Source organism: Phasianus colchicus, chromosome 10 (assembly GCF_987193195.1).
Source record: "Phasianus colchicus chromosome 10, bPhaCol1.hap1.1, whole genome shotgun sequence".
In the NCBI taxonomy this organism is placed as follows: Eukaryota; Metazoa; Chordata; class Aves; order Galliformes; family Phasianidae; genus Phasianus; species Phasianus colchicus.
This window is the reverse complement of record NC_143445.1, coordinates 23,088,447-23,104,401: the sequence shown is the minus strand read 5'-3', so window position 1 is coordinate 23,104,401 and position 15,955 is coordinate 23,088,447. Positions and strand designations below refer to the sequence as shown.

Below are 15,955 nucleotides of genomic sequence, written 5' to 3'. Positions count from 1 at the left end.
ATGAATAAAAATGAAGGGAATAAATGAATTGTAAATGAATATAAATACTAAAATGGTGAAAATTAAATGAATAATTCTCTTAAATGAATAAATCCACTGTGCTTCAGTTTGTTAGGGCTCTGTACAGATTAAATCCCTCTTCAATGGCATCTTGAAAGGAAGTTACACTGTGCCACAAGTATATATGTATCTATATACATATATAAGTACGTATGCGCTGGGGGTTGCCAGCATAATGGAAAGTAAACAACCTCGTGTGTTGTTGCTCAGTTTCTTCCACACATGCTAAAAACAAGAACTATTTAACTTCAGAGTTAGCGCAGCTAGAGGCTGTTGCAGAAGCAGCAGTATCTCAGTTCCTACCTGAGCTGTTTAATTCTCTTATGGATGGATGTGCATTCCCTTTACTATTATTTATTAAACATTGCTATTTTCAGACAGCACACAATCTAGAAATCAAAACGGAAGAGTTGAAGAGAAGGAGATAGAAAGGTTGTTGCATGTACCAGCAGCTCTAAGTGTAAAGAGGAAAAACTAATTGAGGGGGCAATTATTCAATGTACAAGGGAAGAAACATTTCAAACTGGAGGTCAGAGCTATACAGACTGCACATAGGAGAGAAAGAATTGGCATACAGGGCTGGATAAGTTGTTGGAAGATAAAATTATATGACCAAGGGAAATATTTTTCAGAAAAGAACATAAACTAAAAAAGAGAACTGACTGAGAAAGTCAGCCTCTGCAAGACTCAATCTGCAGTCATTACCTAACCCAAGTCCCCATCATTTTAATTGGAACTGTCAACCAGAAACATACACCCCACCTCCTTTCATTCCATTATCACCAGCACCTGCGTGCACGTTTCCTTATTTCCTTAAGTATTACCTTCACATATTTCCAGTGCAACCTCTTGCTAAGAGCTGAAAGTAGAAGTTTGACCACAAATGCTGCAGGATATTCTGAGAGAAGCTTGTCTGATGTTACTTAGAGAGAAAAAAAGGATGGGAGTTTTTACCATGTTTAGCTGCAGAAAATTAAGCTGTCCTTCTGCTGTACAATATGTTCTCTTTCTTCTGCCATTACATTCTGAGTGCCCTGCAGAAGCCCAGGTCCCAGTTACTGAGCAGCCTAACAGTCAGTACAAACACAGCTCCACAGTATAATTAGTAAATACCCCCTGAAATTCATTAATAGGTAAAATACAGAATTCCTTCAATTCCTTTGACTCTCACTCTATAAACCGAACTGAATTTGAATTCTGCCCCTGAGTCATTTAAGTCTCAAAATAACGCCGCACACCTTGAAGCCTGAAAGAATGTAAAAAAAAAAAAAAAAAAAAAAATCAGTCCCATCTTGAACTACTGCTGCATATTTTACTTCACTTCAATTCTCCTCTCATCCATTGGAAGAGATGCAGTAAACATCCCAGATACCTGGAAAAGAGCCAAACCCCTCATGTGCTTCTAATATAACTGCACCTTGCTTTCGGATTAGCTCTGCACAGCTGCTGTTTGGGCACTAATGTCATTGATTCTTAAGCAGGTGTCGTTGGGGAATTAAGCTCGTCTTTTTGGTAACTACTAGGTTCAAACTGAGAGCCTAAGACAATAAAAAGACTCATAATGAAGTTGCAGTAATTTGAACTAGAGATTCTTATTTCAGAAACTTTTTTTTTTTCTTTTTGCATTACTCTTTCTTTAACAGATCTTAAAGTTACCCAACAGAAGCATTTTATTTATCAATTTGTAATACCCACTTATTTGATATCTTGTCTAATTTCTGTACCCTAGTCCTGAAAAGAATGATTATAACATCTACGTTTTTACATCACAATGAAGACAAGTTCAACTAAGAAAAATCTCCATAAAAATGACTGGTCATCATAAGATGGGTTCTTATTCCCCACTGGCCACAGAAAGAGCCAAGACCTGCATCACAGTATCTCCTAGACTTGATATTTAAGATGAAATTACTAGATTAAAATAAGCAGACGCCAATGAAGCTAGAACAAGTAGGCCACCCACAATCCATCAAAATTGGCAGGCTTTGCCGTTCCCTTATTCTGATTCTGAAATCAGGACCTAGCCAGTAAATATTTGGCATTCAGCCGTCTGCTTCTCCTACCCTCTACTTACCTAACCACCTATTGTCTTAATATCTATTGTCTTAATGAATTTCCAGAACTGAAATTACACTGCAAGAATGTCTGTTAGCGTAATATCCTCAGTTTTATTTGACTGGCTAACTTGCTCTTGAATCAACAGCTGAGAAAGGCATTTTAATATTTTCAGTTGTCTGAACAACACCAGAAAACTTTTTCGTTGTTGTTGTTATCTTTGTTATGATTCTATCCTCTGCCATTCCCCAAACCTGTTGATATCCCTCAAACATTCAATTGGGTAAGTTAAAACAAGATTGATTAGCAAGAAATACTGGAATACAAAGCACTTTGTGATCTTATTTACTCATTCAATGCCAAAAAGCCATTTTATGCTCCTCATTCCCCTTTATAGCTATTGACTGAAATGTTGCATCAGTACCAATTACAGGGATTTGCAATGGTAAGAATGGTGGAGAAGCGGGGAATGAGATTTCGTGATCACATCAAAGCCATAAATATTGTCATTCTTGCTGTTCTAATGTCCCTTAAGCTTTATTTAATGGTTAATTGATTGCTAAGAAATCTTTCAGATTTATTTAATTTTTAAGCATGGGACCTTGTTAGTTTTTTGCGAGGGCTTTCTTTTTAACAACAAAGTTATATATTATGTGGCATGAATCATAAAGCAGTTGTCATGGAGATACTGTTAATGCAGGAGACTATATGCTACGTGCTCTAAAAACCATGGAGCGTATCTGTTTGCAAGTACCTTTTCTGAAAGCCTGGCAACTGGTGGTTAGGATAGTACCTGGGTAGTTCACTGGACCGTGCTTGAGTACTATGTTAGAGCAATGATACATGCAGGTAGCTCTCGCTTTACACCTGCACAGACAGAACTGGATTTTTTGTGGTATTTTGAGATAGAAAAGAATGAATTGAAATATACTGAACAGCTCTGATGCTTACGGCTTATCAAAGAAATGTAGAAACTACAAAGAACTGAAACAGGTAACATTAAAAGCTCTAGACAAATGATTATTTTTGTTGTTGTTCCTTTGATAGATCAATATTAATTCATTTATTTGAAAAAAAAAAAGACGTACAAAAGAGATCTTAATGAACCAGTGCTTGCAATCTGGTGCCTCAAGATTTGCTTACCTCTGTAAGATTTTGGTAAATAGGTTACAGAACTATTTCCCTCTGTTTGCACAGCTGTGAAATGGGGACATTTATGCCTAATTATCTTTATAAACTGCGTTAGAGCTCTAAAATTGAGAATGCCATTTAGATGCTAGAAGAAATACCTTCATCCCCAAAATTTTTCGAAAACTACTATTTGCCCATTGTTCTTAAAATCTGTACTTTACTGTCTATGTATATACAGTGACATTAGTCTTCATTAACTGGTATTCTTGGAGCCTAATATTCTACTCCTAGCAGTCACTTTGATTATGCTTGTGTTTGCATGTTACCAAACAGAACCAAATGATAGCTAGACTTGTTCTGTAAGATAAATGGCTTTGAAATAAGTTTTACATTATTACAGAATCTCCTTACAGCAAAATATCATTACGTTTGTCTTTTCTGGTAGCACCTGTAAGAGATACTAGCTTTTCTGCCAAAGAAAACGTGAAGATAGAGCCTTACTGAAAATCGCTAAGTAGGTCTTGCATTAAGCATCAAGTTCACTATTTCATATTTTCATAAATATGCAGAAAATCATGATGCCTTGCAAAATGAAGCTTAAGAGACCAGTTCATGAAAAAATTATATGCTCCATTTACTCTGGCCTCCTATGTACTTTATTTTTTATTAACTCACTTATCCTTTATATGCAGGAGACCATCTCTCTAATATGTGACCCAGAAGGGTGGGCAGCAGAATGGGGAGGATGTAAGCATAAGCGGACACTACATTTCCAGTGCAGAAAGTGCATTCAGAAATTCACCCCACATTAGAAAAGAAATGAACCGCACAGGGTTCTGTTGCTGTTTTGAATGGTCTTTTTTAGTCTAGATAATTGAACAAAACTGAAAAGGAAGCGGGGGCAGGGACACAATCTTTTGTGATGGCTTTTGTGGACTGCGACATGATCTACACACCCCAACCCATTTGTTTTATTGCAGAATAGATTATGTACTTCCCCAGTATTTTTCCTTCTCTTAGTACAACTACTCCATGACTTTTGCTCCATTTTTCCCCTTGAGGACAACTTCTGTCCAAATTTTACAGGCAACTAATTATGACCTCATTGCTTTGATGGGTTATGGTCACCAGAAAAAAATATCTGCAAGAAAATACCTGCTGATGTGGTTGAACAGAACAGCTACGCATTTCTCAATAAAGTAAGGAAAAGTTGTCTATCTGGCATAGAGTGTATTTTCTTTGCCTCATGACCGCTGCATAGCATAGCTGATTTCTTTTCCCTGCAGTGCTGTCACGTTGTGTTCTGTGGTTTCGTCATGAACTAAAATGGAAGTGAGAACTCAACATATTATTACAGCTTCTCACGCAGATCTACAGATAAAGGTCTCACTCATCAGCTGAAATATTCTACTCTTTGATGTGCCCTTACGGAAAAGTCAACAAATACAAACAAAGTAGATATTTTATCTCTTAACTCTTCACACTGCAAAGCGTTACTCAGAAGTCATTGGTCGTTCTATATCATTTACAGCAAGATGATTAATTCTCACAAAAACCCCTGATGATGTCACATTGTCCATGTTTAGGTGTGCTCCTGAGGGTGTTATTTTATTCCTGTTCTGAAGTGAGCCAGGTCTTAAATTAGAGAGCAGGACTCCACGTTACGATGTTTGAGTTTTATCTTAACCATGAGATGTGGATTATTTTCATAGTCTTAAATGAAGTTTAACACCTCTGGATTCAGACTGCTGTTTGCCAATTTCAGACATAAAGATTCCAAAGGTCACAATAAATAAGAGGAGGATTTAGTATGTCTCAGTCCTTCTCCATTGCACACCCTGCTCCTCATGATGGCCAACATATTATGGATCAAATTGATCAGGAAACTTGGTAGGAACCTTGTATGCTCTACAAAATGTAGAGAGATTAAATGTGATCACAGAACAGCAAAGCATCATTCATTCTGTTAGAACATGGCTTAGGATTTCATTGCACAGCTCTAATAGAAATTTTGTTCTTTAGATGTTAGAACAAAAGCTGGACAAAAATCAGATGCAGAGAAAGATATCAGATATGCTGTTACTAGAGTTTTAAGCACTGGACTGTTGTACACTTGACTAGTAGCAGTAGAAAGAATTACACTCATTTTAACAATTTTCATTATGTTGGTAACACCTCATGCAGATGAAGATGCAGTGCTCTGGAAACAGCAGTTAAAAACAAAGTAAAGTACCGGCAAAGCTTACCACTGAGGATGAGCCCTTGTCTAAGTCCTGTACGGTATAGTTGGTTCCCCGCTTGTCACTTCAAAGGATATCTACAGAACCAGAAAGGCATTAAAGTCATTCCTACCACGTGACAGTGAGGAGTGAATCATGGTCGTTGTTTCTATTGTGGAGCAGAAAATGGGAATGTGCGAGTCTGTAGAGACATTAAAGTAATCATTAATCCTTTTCTACTTGTCAATCAAAAGTGTTGTACTCAAGGGGTAAGAATATGTTTGACTGAAAACAAGCTTTTAGTAAAATAGATTTGGCAGATGCATATTTGCAGATGCTCATGAAGGATGAATCATGACATTTTCTGACAACAAACGCACCAAAATATCTGTTTTGCTGCTCTGTTTCCCTTTGGGTATTGCATCAGCTATATATACTGTATATGTATGTGTTTGTGTATAAATCAATCAAGTTTTAATGAAGAAAATTATTTGCTGTCTATACTAAAACACAACACTACCACAACAGTCACAAGAAAAACAGTGAAAAACATCTAAAACACTTGAATAGATTATTCAGCAAGGCTACAAATTGCGGTCAATACAACAGCACAGAGAAATTCTTTATCTATTATCACTAGATTTTCATAGAAGACTTCAGGATGCCTCTGAAGTTGGAACGGTGCTACACGTGCAAGGTGCTGTCATACAGGCATTCATCAAGCCTGACCCGGTGCAAAACCACACCATCAAATCAGTAGTAGTGAGAATCACACAGATCTTCCAAACACAGAGGCCACTAATAGAAGAAAGTTACAAATAAATGTGACATCAAAGGATTCAGTCTGTTGTACTAAGCTTTAGAATTCCTTTGTACATTCTTAATGATTTTCCCTAAAACTAAATTTAGAAGTAGCAATTAGTCCTTTAAAATGGATTTTGAAGCGAGTAACAGTAATTAATCATAGTAAATTTTTATTAACATCCATTCTACTTGAGCACATTAGTTACAATCGACCAAACAATATCTCCCAGATAGTATTCAGCCTTGTCATGAAGAAACCCACAAAGGCTATTTCTCTTGACTGTATCCTTGAATGATTGATTACTTTTTTGAAGACATTTTACGTTAATTTTACTTTGAAATGTTCATTTTCCAGAGGAAACTGCCACCACATTCACTTTTCCCCCTAACTAGTGGGAAAGATTAGGGATAATTACTACAATCAATGGGAAGCATACTTGGAATAATGTTAATGCCTTGGGTTGGGGATTGGGTATTATAACACTATGGCAGGTTATGCTGGCAGGCCATCATTCATTGTTTTTATTTCCGACAGCCAGGACAATCACTGTTCTTTGCAGATGTAATCAAGCTGCACTGCAGGATCCTGATCCTGGCTAAGGATGTTTATTTGTTATTAAGTATAATATATTGAAAGCTGTAGCAATGCTGATGGGTCAGACCAGATGCCTTCCATCACGAGTTACTGAGGTGCATTTCTTCAAGAAAGCTCATAGATGAAATGTTTTCAGCTGGCTGAGATTAATAAAGATAGCTCCCTTGTCATCTCAAGGAATGGAGCCAACAATGAGTAACAGAAATAATATCATAAATCATTCTTTATAAGTTTGAATTGTCTACTATTCACTAAAATGCCTTTCATGGTGAATTTGCATGCTCTTACTTGTTGAATGACAATAAGAAAACAAAGAAGGTCATGGGGGACACAATAAGGTAAAATATTGCTATGTACTACTGCACTGGACAGCTGGATTGATTTACAGTGCACAGCAATCTCTTCTACAAGTTCAAGAGGTGTGGACAGTATGAAAGTCAAATCATATAGAGAATCAATATGAATACTTGGATTTTAAAAAGTTGTCAGCTTAGAAAAACCTATATAGTCCTAAAATAAACCAGCATACACGTGTGCATTATTCCTGCTTCTTATATTAATATGTAGAGGTAGGTTTTGCTCACAAGATGGCAGTGTTGGTTACTACACACCACTTCACTGTGCCTTCCTCCAGCAAAAGTTCTCTATATTGCTACCCAGGGTGGAATTCCCTGAAGGATTGCATCTCTGCACCTACTTACCCACAAAGCCGATCTGACCTATCACATTACTTGTAAGCCACCATAAACCTTTACAATTTGATATACAACAGTTGCCTAAATCTGTGAACATCCAAATTTCCAAACAAGGTGAATTCCTATTTTCCATCTTTCATTAAATTCCACATAAACAGAAAACATTTTTTTTCATCCTTATTGTAATGCTATAATGCAATGGAAAGTACAGCGACAACAGCAGAGTGGCAAAGTCTTTGGCTGCAGGAAATGAGGACAATCCCAAACGCAGCAGCCATGGAGACAGAAATGAAAGAAAAGAGCTGCTTACCTTTGCAAGGCTTCAGGTACACAGGATCCCCAGTGAGGTGCCCTCACCTCCGCTGCCAACCCTTAAATGAGGGCTGGGAAAGGGTGCATCCTGGCTCCAGACCTTCCAGTACATGTACTCTGGTACACTGCACACACCTGAGCTCCCTGGGTTGGTCCTGCCTTCCCACCAGGTGCTCAATAATTGTTTCAGGCTGTGACTCAGCATTTCCACTACAGTTACAGATGGCTGTTGCCCTGTAGTGAGCAGGGATGATCTCAAAACTGGTTGAATTCTGTAAAATTCCCCTTAATAGCCAGAAGTTCTATATGGTTAACACAAGAGATTATCAGTGGCCACATGCAATGCAGATGTGTTCAAGTAGTTTTCAAAATCCTATACAAACAATACTCAGATCCTATATGATTTTTATTCTGAACCCAAGAGCTTATAGTCTCCCTTTATAGACTCACAACAGATGAGAAATGAAGCATTTTCTGTACAACCTCAGCAATGCTTCTTTATCTACCAACAGAGTCATGATATTCAGTCTAAGAAGACATCTAACCAGCTCTTCTTCAGAGGCCAGAAAGTTCATCATTGCCACTGAATGCCATCTTTTGGAGAATTTCTTAACGTGAAGAAATCTCGAGACTTGACTATTCAAGTCCAGAATAAGAAATGAGGATTTTTTAATGTAGATTGACAACTAAGAGAAAATAAAGCACTGGGAAAAGGGGAATTACACATTTTTTAGTAGTGAGTTGTGCCTAAGTGAACTGCAAAGCAGTAACAGAATGAACAGGCATGCCAGAAGCAGGCAGAGATACAAACCTGAGCTGCCAAGACAAGATAACAGAGCTGCTGGCTGCAGGTGTTGCTCTGACCAGCTACACCCAGCAGAGCATTCGGAAACACCCAATAGAAACTGAGGAAAACTGACAGATCCCCATAATGTAAAAAATGAACTGCAAGAACAATGTTCCCTTCAAAACAAGAGCATTAAAGATTCTTCTATTTACCTGCTGCAAAACAGAAAAATGCTTACTTGTGCACTCCCACTGATCTGTCTCCAATAACGAAAGTGATTTTTAAGTAAATTAAATTTGCAGTGTTTACCCTTGAGCACCACTTGCAAGATGAAGCTTTTCTTTAAGAGCTGCTGTGTATCCAATGAAATAACATTTGCTCTGGACACTAACAAAAACACTTAACATTACAGGGATAGCAAGGCTTTCACTTGAGAACCAACAGCAAGAAAATACAAAGTCATTGTCAAAGCGACTGCATGTGCAGTGCAATCAGTTCTGGTTGCAACTAGAGCTTCAGGTCACCTGTGCTTGGTGTAACATAACACGACATAAAAAAAACGGAGTTTTTTTTTTGTTTTTAGGAGTAATTGTAATTTGTAATTAGGAGTTATAATCCTAAACTTGCAATTCCCAGCCTTGCATAGGTAGTTAAATATTTACTGTTAACTTCAGTGATGAGTCTCTGTTAATTTCTCACCTACATGATACGTATTTTGGAGACAAGACAGATGGATTTTTGAAGGGTGGGCAAGTTGTTTGAAAGCTAAGGCTTCTCACTGTGGTGATCAGGTTGCTGAAAAAAAGGCATTCATGTTTCCCCTTCAACTGGCAATGGGGACTTCAGGGAACAGAATATTTTTTTCACGGACTCAAGACAGTACCGTGGAAACTGGGCATCTACTCTCTTCTCTTTCTTACCCCTCAGGTAGTTTTTTCTTCTCAAGAAATGATTTTCAACAGGAGAAATGTGCTCAGAACCTGAGTCAATGTCTCTGACTTGGTTTTTGTCTCCTCTGTTTTCCTGCCACCTTTCTTGTCACAAGGCATTCTGAGAATGCCAATGGATTCGGAACCTGCTTCCCCTTCCTCCTTTCCACTCACAGCATCTTCACAGGCACCTTTAGCCAACACTGTGCTGTAGAAATTGATTTATCAACTCCCAAACAATCTCATCTGGCCATATGAAAATACCAGGTGATGGGAATGTGACTATTCACTGTGTGACTTCTTTGTCCTCCCCTAATTAATAATGTTAAGCACCAGAGCCAGTAAATGCCACTGTAACAGAACACGGATTTGGTGCTGTACTATGCTAGAAAAGCCTAGAAAAGTCCTGAAGAACTTGCTACCATTTGGTTTTATTATTGTTCTTTCCCACTCCACCGTTACTTCATTTCCTTCCCTGCACAGTCCATACCTACATCACAGCCTAAGTTCCTACTGACATCAGTGAAGAGTCCAAGACTCTGCAATGGAGATCTGCAGAGTGCACTAATGGGGGAAACCTGCCCTTGGCTGCTGCATGCGTGAGTCACTGCAACTGATATTTCAGATGCCCCAGATTATGACCTACTTTGCTGTGTATTTCTCAGAGCGAGTGAGTAAGGCATTTCAGAGGCTGATACAAAATTACAAAAACAGCATTTTCTGTTGTAGTGAGGAAGAAATGTTTTCTTAAACATTAGATCAATTTTACAATTCCTTTATCAATGATGAAAATTCCCTAGGGTCACTGTTGAAAGTCTACTGAAGATCTGAATTGATTTTCATAGGCTATAAATCAGACCCTTAGTCTTCAACTGAAATTTGAGACGCCTGTTTCCACATACAGGGGTTCATCTAACTGATGAAAGATCAAATAGGCCTCCATAAATTGCTTTATTGTTTGGCAAAATTACAGGAATTCTGGGTAATCTGTTCATTATTGGCACCAGAAGTACTGCTATCAGCCTGTTCTGCAACCCCAGTGAGGAACAGGCCTTATAGACAGACAATCCTTTAAGCAAGTCTCTAAGTGCTTTGCTGATATATCATAGGTCCGCTGAAGTTACTGGTAGCCTTTCATTGACTTTTATGGGCTTTTCATCACATTTTGTGTGATCCAATTTTCCACACATAAAATATGTTTCCTTTTCTCCTAGTCTCCAGATCTTTTACATGCAGGTCCCGTGTGCAGGACGATCTAAGTCCTCCCATGGCATTGTGTCCAGGTCAAATGGGCCCTAATTTATGAAAGCTCAGGGGGCTGTGCCATTCAGAGGGCCATGCTAAAAGACCAAAATGGCTCCTCTTAACACTTGTGACTTTAACATGAGTAACTGGGATTACTGACAGTGACATACAGGGCCAGCTCTTTTGTTTACCATTACTGGAATTTCTCTGATCATATACATGTGTGTGAACTTATCTATTTAATTATCCATTTAGATTGAACCTGCCACTTAATTATCAAGTCTTGAAAGAGCTGGGACCCAGAATTTGCAAAAACTTTAAAAAAAAATGAAGTAAGCATTCACTCTGAAATCAATGTGAAGGCATCAGCTCTTACAGGAACTGCAAGGAAAGTTTGTGGCTGGAAACCTCTCCAGATATTTCTTAACCGCTGCATGAACTTTGAAAAAGATCAGTGAGAGCTTAAAGAAATACCTTTTTATTCCCTTTAACACTGTAATACACCTGTGTTGGCCTTTTTTAAACCATGTAATACAGTAAGAACATCCATATGGGGAAATTCATTAATATTAGCACTTCGATCTGTAATTCTCTTAAACAAAAAGACAATCAAAACCAAACCACAAAATACCACAACAGTTTCTATAGGAAGAAGATTCCCATACTCAGCTGCCTGCTCATTGTGCAAATGAAAGGCTGAGATAAGAGCTGCAGAAGGAAAAAATGAAATAAGAATGTTTGCCATGCAAATGAACTTCATTAATAGAGAAGATACTTATCTAGACAACTCAAAAGATTCCATACGGATACACTCCTCTATTGTGAGAAATAATATTTTCGTTTGCAACAGCATTATACAAAGCAATTGGCGGCTCTAGGATTGTTTGTCAATATAAATGTGAGACGACAATTAGATATCAGAATTTTAAGAAATCAGCCTTTTTTCATCATGCTGAAATTTAAAACATGCACTTAAAAATATATATATTTTCAAGCTTCATCATCAACATGAAATGCTGGTTGGACTCCTAACTATATATGTTTTCATTTTTAGCGTTAATTAAATGGCCTTCAGCAACATGTATTTTATATCTATTATTAAATTTCAACTGATGGTAAGAATATAATATTTTAATTGGATAATAAAAATTCAAATGTTAGAATAATCAATCAAAACAAGATGGCCTCTCTGAGTAGAAATTGCAAATTTCCTTTTAAAAGCCACTACCAAATACTTTCATATAAAAATGGTACACTTTTATCCTAGAAGTCCATGTTCCAACAACCTCAGAGAGCAACGCTGCTGATTCTGCTAAGCCATTTTAAGTGTATTTAGGAGCTTGTTTAATTTGGTTGCAAATCTTTACTCTGGATCAATATGAGAAATTTAGGCACATAAATTTCACAATGATTACAAAGTGACAACACACTGCAGTGATTACTTAACGCTTCAATATTTTTGCAGAATGTTAGCAGCAGCCTTGCCAGGACTTGCTGAATGAGAAAGTAAACCTCAAAAAGGCATGAAGCAAGAGGTCTGTCTAAAATGTACTAAAGCAGTGGAAAGTCTGAAAGTGACGGCTGAATGGAGAAATATTGGTGGTAGGTGGATGGTTGGACTGGATGACCTTGAAGGTCTTTTCCAACCTTGGTGATTCTATGATTTTAATGAGCTTTGCACCAGACAAAAAATATTATCCTGGATGCAGGGTTTGTTACAGAAAACGTTCACCTGGCATACCATCTCTCTTTCTTAGTTCTTATTTCTGCTATATTTAGAATAGAATTTTCAGAGCATGAGTACACAGAAATGGCTTATCAGTTATATAATCAGAATTAGGAACAGTTTAAGACGGAAATCAGCCCCCTGGGACTGCACAACCTCTCCTGCCATTGCTGCTGCTGCTAAGGAAGGAAGATCTGACATCTCTACTTTTAGTGCTATTTCAGTAACTATCCAGCTAAGCATCTCTCAGACATAATGCACATTTGAAAAGCAGAAAAACGTCTGATGCATATGCTCAGATTCTGATAATCCCATGACATACTCACACTGAAAAGGCATTGGAAAATGGGCACTTTTGGTAAACGAAGCCCGAAGAACTGATCTACATACACATAAAGCAAGCACAGAGAACAACCTGATCTTCAGTAGTGTGGCTGCAGCTGCCAGCCTCACAATCTTTTTCAACATTATCAACATAGGAAGTACTACTGAACAAACAATGCACTCTTTAAAAATTACCTCATTAAATACATATACAGGAATGATACATTCCTACACAGATTTTTTTTTTTTTTTTTTTGTATTTATCATGTCCTTGCAATCTAATTTATAAAGAGAGATTTCAAAACAATACAAATATTAACAAGGTTCTGCACTCCGTTGAACTTTCCTTCTCCTTGTTACTGATTTCCTTTTTCTGTATATAGATACTTACAAATGAGGCAACAAAGAAAGTCAATTTGACATTTAATGTTCCACGCAGAAATCACCGACACGCTGCCAAGGAATTAATTAAGATTACAGCCACATAACAATGACACCACGAATAAATACTCATATCCAGGTAACAAATTAACTTACTAATTCAACCAGTACACAGTATTAAATAACTGTATGGAAATAACAAACCTTTTATATTGGCTTTAAATGTGAGCTCTGTTTTTAATACAGAATTCCCTTTCTTGGTTGTGCAAAATAATTACATTTTAATGGGATGTTAAATTTAAATTTATTGAAGAGTCTGAAACAAATTGGTTGGAAACTTCCTAACAGCACTTCAAAAAGATCCACACACATTTTGAAGTCCTGCCCTATCCATGAAAAAATAAATCACAGAATAAAAACACTGAAAGCACTGGATGCACGTATTTTCATACATACATGTATACAGATACATATGATGTATACATATATATGTGGACTGTTTTAGTTTTGATCAGCAGGAAGTGTTCAGCTTTTAGCTGCCAATATGCAGCCTTCTGCTGCAGTACTTTATAAGCCAAAATCCCTCACAAGCAAGCAGCAGCTCACCCTGAGACCATCCCTGTCCTTTTGGGCTGCTGTGTGTGTCTGTGCCAGAATGAAAGCCCATCAATCCATCCTAACGCTCGAGAAGGCCATGCACATCTACCCTCTACTCAGTACCGTACATAAATATCTCTTTTTGCCCCTCTTTCAGCTGCTTCTGAGATGTAATTTCAAGGAACAGAAATGTTCTCTCTGCAGAACCTTGGCCACGTACGTGCTAGCTGCTGCAGGTACGTGCTCCTAACAGCCCACTGGTGATAACACACGCTGCCAAAACGAGGAGGTCTCTCATAAGGCTATGAGACATCTGGAAAAATTATTAACTGATCATTTTAATCCTCTGGAGTTTTAATTAAAACAGATCTTGTAAGCACTGAGGTACTGGGTATTGCTGATTTACTGATACAGTTATTGGTAGCAGAAACTTAATCAGGGATTCATCTACAGTATTCTGTAGGATCACTCTCACTTTAGCAAAAGCCATGGCATACTCCCAGGTACCAGTCAAAACTGGCTTTACCCTCATAGCATGTATTGCAAATGACTTAGTGGATATTTAGAGCAGTAGCTAAAAGGAAACAGATGACCGCTAGCCCTTATAAGGGAGATTTAGACTGTCCCAGGAAAAGTACTGCAGAGAAGGCATTTCTTCAAAACAACCTGTCCTATTTTATGCTTTACCTTAAAAAACTGCTTATAAAGAAATGCTTTTGAGTATCTTCAAATTGTTAATATTTGGTCCACATGCACACAGTACACTCAAAAATGTTTTCTTTCCTATGTTGCTGTAAACATACTGATTTTTAGATTTTTTTTAAAGATTTTTTCATGTAAGCCATATCCAACATTTTTCAGTCTTATTAATCCATAAGTTGTCTAGGCTAGGCTTTACCCATAATAAAATGTATTTTAAACAAGTTAGCTGTCTTCAAGTTGAAAACAAGTATAAATTATCTTTCTGATATTCCTGTTGCAAGCACAGAAATCAGTTTGATTCATATCAGTTCAGCAGAACGGGTTCATCAGAAGAATAGGAAAGTACACAAACAGGAGAAACATACCATTTATCCCATGGTTTGTTTGTTTTTTTTTTTTTGTCAAAACATTCTACTGAATGATCACAAAACATAACAAGAGTATTCAAAGGCAAATAAAATTAGGTTTTGCTTTAAAACTGCAGTTACTTTGGCTGATTCAACTCTATTTTTATACAATAAAATATATCTCCTACATAATAATGGTATCATAATCTTTTTAATACTAAGATCACCATTTTATTGGCATTAATGAGAAGTATGTCTTTGCAGTTCTCTTACTTACCATCTATACTGTGCCCAAGAATGGCTAAACACTTTAAAAGAAAGTAAAGACTTTAAGGTTAGCTATTAGAGAGGAAATGCTATATACATTTTTAAATTATTATTATTTTCCTGACCATCTTTGTTCATAGCTACTTCATGAGCTAAAACATCAAGTACATTCCTTTATTATAATGATTTTTCCACCTAATATGCAATTTTATTAACCTCCAATAGTGTTTGTGTGTGAAACAGAACTATGTAAGTTATAGTTACAGGCATGATCTTTTGTTGTTTGCCCTGAAAAAAATATCCTAGAAGGGGAGAAAAAATCCCTACAACTTCTAGCAAAGAGGATGAACAACAATTTGCAAGCTCCTGGACAAATTTTCAGTTTTCAATAAGGCTAAAACGATTTGTAACTTGAAGAGATTGCCAGTAAATCTTCTTTAAGTGTTCTCCTTCATGGAGATGATGTAAGGGGAACTTTAAGAACAACAAAGGTGCTTTGCTTCCATAGCAAGGGGAAGGAACCAGTGAGCCAAGACAGGCTGATAGACTTTAGCATAATTTGCTGTTTCAGGTGAAGGAAGCCAATGAGCTGGGATAGGCCTTGACATAATCCTGTGCAATAGCAGAAAGGGGCCATTAAAACCAAGACAGGCCTTGGTATCATTTCTGCTAACCCTGCAAAAATACATTTGGCATTACTGGTGGTGAGAGGAGAGCTCACCACATTGCTGAATTAGCATAACTATAGGGCCTGAGAGTATCTATAAACTGCAGCAGAA

The 15,955-nt window shown here is 37.4% G+C and overlaps 1 long non-coding RNA gene across 7 annotated transcripts in view; it reads right to left on the bottom strand.

Annotated features, from left to right (window-relative positions):
• Positions 1–15,955, bottom strand: part of LOC116243385 (uncharacterized) — a 120,927-nt gene that overhangs the window by 102,215 nt on the left and 2,757 nt on the right. For 5 of the 7 annotated variants that reach the window (XR_016469805.1, XR_016469807.1, XR_016469810.1 and 2 more), the window contains exon 2: positions 5,493–5,563. The exons of 1 other annotated variant lie outside the window; for it this stretch is intronic. This is a non-coding gene — a long non-coding RNA (uncharacterized LOC116243385). Of the gene's footprint in view, positions 1–5,492; positions 5,564–7,869; positions 8,339–15,955 lie in introns of those variants that run through there. One more of the 7 variants, XR_016469809.1, reaches the window with a different exon arrangement.